Source organism: Engraulis encrasicolus, chromosome 20, assembly GCF_034702125.1.
Source record: "Engraulis encrasicolus isolate BLACKSEA-1 chromosome 20, IST_EnEncr_1.0, whole genome shotgun sequence".
Lineage (NCBI taxonomy): Eukaryota > Metazoa > Chordata > Actinopteri > Clupeiformes > Engraulidae > Engraulis > Engraulis encrasicolus.
Genome location: NC_085876.1, coordinates 45,634,807 through 45,639,806, shown reverse-complemented (window position 1 = coordinate 45,639,806; position 5,000 = coordinate 45,634,807). Strand labels below are relative to the sequence as shown.

At 46.6% G+C, this 5,000-nt stretch overlaps 1 protein-coding gene across 1 annotated transcript in view; it reads left to right on the top strand.

Annotated features, from left to right (window-relative positions):
- Nucleotides 1-5,000, top strand: part of LOC134436687 (RNA-binding motif, single-stranded-interacting protein 3-like) — a 388,892-nt gene that overhangs the window by 134,838 nt on the left and 249,054 nt on the right. The window lies entirely within an intron of this gene.

The following is a 5,000-nucleotide window of genomic DNA, read 5'->3' as shown; positions in this document are numbered from 1 at the left end:
TGGTACCAGTACCAGAAGCAATGTGCCAAACCTGCTTGCCAGACCCATCCTGTCCAGTCCTCTTTGGCTGGTTTGGTCCAGTTCAGCGTTCATCCCATCTGGATCTCCTTTGTCATCCGTATCCTCAGCCAACACCATCATCTCAACCGCTTTTCTGCCTCTCTACACTCTTGTGTGTTGTTTTATTTCGGTATCTCCAGCCAACACCATCTCAACCTTTCTTTTGCCTCTCTACTCTACACTCCTGTGTGTTGTTTCATGTCGACCCAAGAGCTGTCCACCATAACTTCACCCAACTGGAATGCGGTACAGGTACCTGTTTACCAGAGGCCGTCCATCCAGTCCAGACCGGTCCAGTTTGGATGTCCTTTAATCAACCTTATCCCCGGCCACCACCAATCACCATCTCAGCATGTAATGAATATCAGTATGTAGATTCATTTCAGCCCATTCCAGTCTGGTGCTTACCTCCGTCCCAGAGCCAGAGTCACATGGTGGACCAGCCTGGCCGCCGAGCCTTTCATCTTCGGGCTCTCCTCCAAGCATACAGTGGTGGGGAAAAATGCCCGAAAAAAAACAAAGTAAAAGTAAAATCCTCTATTCACTGGACAATGACAGCACCATAATCTGATGGACAAGGATAGAAACCAACCGTGTCTCTGGCTAGCTTCCTGCTAACCACTAGCACCACTGGAGCTTGCTCTATCCAAAATGCAGGGGTTCCGTCTGACCTCTGCATAACAGAGTCAGTCAGTCTAGGGGTAACAGACGTTTTTTTATATGGGCTCAGATGTCAGGTGGCGCAATGGCATCTAATGGCCATTAATTAATTAATTAATAATAATAGGTGGTTTATATGCTACAATGAATATGGTTATTGCGGTAGATAGTCAAATAAAAACAAACAACAAAAAATTCCATACAATTGTGGCATTGTCTGTCATTGCGCCACCCTCACGTGTGCTACTGCTGAAATTATTGTTAGTGAACCACTGAAGTTATTGACCACTAGTTAGCCAGGCCAGCCACCTCCCATTGCCCTTTTTCTCATTTTAAAAACAGAGAAAAGTCTGCTACAACCAGGGTCTTTTGTTCCCACTTATTTTTTGGTTTTGGGTAGAAACCTTTCTTCAGACGCCTTTTTCTCATTGTCCCATTTCCATCTGAGATTTCACCACTATTCACCAATGAGTTCATCTTCTGTCTATGCCATCTTTTCTACCTCCCATTATACAATTCCTATGAATTCTTCATCTGTCTATCCTTTTTCTGCTTCCCATTATACAATTCTTCCTCCTCCACCTCATCCTGTTCAGCCAGGGCTGGACTGGCCATCTGGCATTGCAGGCTTTACGGTAGGGACACATAGGAGGCGAAGCGAGGCGAAGCGAAGAGAGGCGAAATTCAACCGTCATCAGGTCGTCGCGGCGAATCAAATGGAATGGAACAGTTATGTTGTTGATTTGATTGGGCCATGGCAGGCGAATTCGCTCCTCATTTGCATAACATTAAACTTTCTTTAATAATTTCGCTTCGCTTCGCTCCTGTTCGCTTGCCATCGCTTGCCTTCGCCTCGCCATCGCTTGCCTTCGCCTCTCTCATAGGAATGAATGGCAAAGTTCGCAAATTCGCGTGTATGTGTCCCTACCGTTACTTGGTGGGCCCCTCACCCTTGTTATGTGGGCCCCTATTTATAGAAATGTAAAATAAAATTAGGATTATTATTTTACATTTCTGAAAATAGGGAACCACGAGGGTGCAGGGCCCACCAGTGAGTCAGTTAATTTTGAGGGGCCTCTTTAAGTCAAAAGTGCCCGGGCCCGATTTCTCTCCCAAGCAAGCCCTGTGTTTAGTTCTCCTGCTGTCAGTGATTTTCCGCTGTTAAGAGTCTGGGTTTGAGTGAGTCGGAAAGGGTGATGAGATTGAAGAAGGAAGAGTTGGCAAATCGGGTGGGTGGAGGGAACAAATGAATTTGAGTAGATTTAATATTCGTCTATGAAACAATTGACTAAGTTTTTCACACAAGCGCATTCTATAAAACTTGAAAAATCCTCCGAGTGACTTGGTTTACAACATCCCTTTATTAGGAAAGAAAGATGAAGAGACCGAGAGTGTGACGGTTACCGGAAAAGATGTAAGCGGAGGGGAAAGGACACACGGACACACACACACACACGCACACACACACACACAAACACACACACACACACACACACACACACACACACACACACACACACACACACACACACACACACACAAGCGCGGACACAAGCGCGGACACACGCACGCACACACAGACAGACAGGCACGCAATCATGCATGCACTCACGCACGCACACACACACACACACACTCACACACACAGACACACACACAGACACACACACACACACACACACACGCACGCACACACACACGCACGCACACACACACAATGTCTGTCTGCAGTGAGTGAAGGGGAGAAGAGAGGAGACTGGCAATGAAGCATGGTGGGAAGAGGTTTTGGCATTTAACACTCAATAAATGAACTGGTGCTCAAGGATTCACGAGGCTGCCTTAAAACATAATCAAATAGATAAGAGAGAGAGAGAGAGAGAGAGAGAGAGAGAGAGAGAGAGAGAGAGAGAGACAGAGAGAGAGAGACAGACAGATGGGCTACAGTAAAGAGAGGTAGGTGGAGGAGGGAATGAAATAGCGGTGGAAAAGTAAAAAACAGGTGAGAAAATGAGCTGAGGGCCTTGAGGAAACAGAGAGGGGATCGAGGAGAAGCGAGAGGAATGAAGTCATGAGAGAGGAGATGAAGGAATCAAAATATTAGAATCTAATCATTAGATGAAGGAATGAAGATTTTTTTGGAGGAAAAAGCAGGTCTATCAGTCAGTCGGTCGTGAACATATTTGCTCATGTGACCTGCCTAAGGTCTGCGGACCTTGTTTATACTACAAATCACTCTCTCTTTCTTTTACTCTATTCTTCTATGTCATGCTCTCTCTTTCTTTCATTCTATCCTGCTATGTCATGCTCTCTCTTTTCACCAGCTTTCCATTTCTCTTACCAACAGTTTTCAGTTTCCGGCAGGATGCAGTTGGTTTGTTTTAACTCCGGTGACACGCAAGCAAGCATACACACACACACACACACACACACACACACACACACACACACGCATGCACATGCACGCACGCACACGCACATACACACACACGCGCACACGCACACGCACACGCACGCACGCACACACACACACACACACACACACACACACGCACGCACGCACGCACGCACGCACGCACGCACGCACGCACGCACGCACGCACGCACGCACGCACGCACTCAGGCACACACACACACACACACACACACACACACACACACACACACACACACACACACACACACACACACACACACACACACACTCACCAGTGTGTTGCATGAGAGGGGCTGGATGTGGATATTTCCTGATGAAAGGGAAGTGACTATTTCCTGGTGAACCAGAAGCTATGTGTTGACGCCCAGGGGGCTGGGCTACACAAACCTTCTGGTGCACCTGTGATTCGCTCTCCTCCTCCGTTTACGAAATAAACGGGGCAGCTCGACGAATCAGGATCGTAGGGAGGGATTTCAGTGGGTATGACGTTTATCGAACGCAACACCCTCCCCAGGGTAGTTCGGCTGTGCCCGCCCCCTCCCTGAATCACAACAGTAATGGCGGCGTGCGAGGAGTTATCATGCGTCGGGATGGAAGCAGCAATTTCAGCAGTGTTATCCAAAATACCTCAAGTTGATTTTCTAAAGGACGTTGTTCTGTTTTGGTTCCCGACCTGGCGGCGCTTACGTGACGACACGTCCTACGTCACAAAGCTTCAACGTGAGTGGTCGAAGTGTCATGTCATTCATATGAGGTTGCTCCAACCGCGTGCAAGCATCTTTTGACTAAACCCCGCCTGCGGAGACGCGTGAAAGGGCAGTGTGCCAGTAGCCTGTTACTTACAGGCTACTGGTTCACCAGGAAAAAGTGTCTACTCTGCTCTGTCTAAAGCAGCTCCGCTTCCTCTTCCTCTAGATAAGTACTCAACTACCCAACACATCTCTCTCTCTCTCTCTCTCTCTCTCTCTCTCTCTCTCTCTCTCTCTCTCTCTGTCTCTCTCTCTCTCTCTCTCTCTCTCTCTGTCTCTCTCTCTCTCTCTCTTTGTCTCTCTCTCTACCCCTCTCTCTCTCTCTTTCTCTCTCCCTATCCCCCGCCCTCTCTCTCTCCCTCTCTCCCACTCTCTCTCTCTCTCTCTCTCTCTCTCTCCCTCTCTCTCTCCCCCCTCTCTCTCTCTCTCTCTCTCTCTCTCTCTCTCTCTCTCTCTCTCTCTCTCTCTCTCTCTCTCTCTCTATCTTTCTCTCTTTCTCTCTCACACACACACACACACACACACACAGAGATGTATGCCTACCGTGTTTCATTGTTTGTTTGTTATGTTTTCTTTTCTTTAACCCTCTGGCGAAACACAAGGAATTGTTGGAGTCCAACATGACAAGGGATGAGAAACAGATCAGGCGTGGCAAAGCAAAAGCAAACAGATAAAAATAGTGACCATTTTCCGTTTTTGTTTTCTTTTTTTTCCCCTGGGGAGATGCAATGGCTGACGACCACAACAACAACAATAAATGAATAACAATAATGGAACTTACGGAACTATTGAAACGGACTCTCTATTTCGAAGTATTCCGGCTGTGAAAGAAAAAAAATGTCTTCACAATTAAATCCTTTTCCTTATATAATAGCCAAGCTTTCGGTCCGTGACCTTCCTTGGTGTCATCCAGGGCCTCAGAAGCATTCTGGCTAAAAATATGGTTCATAGAATAACAAAAGAAAATAAGAATAAACGGTCGGATAACAATAGTATGCTTGCCACATAGCAAGCATACTAATAAAACACAACAAAGCATATATCAAAATAAAGTAAAAGTCAGTATCATTATAGTAGTAAGTAGTAAGCAAGTAGTA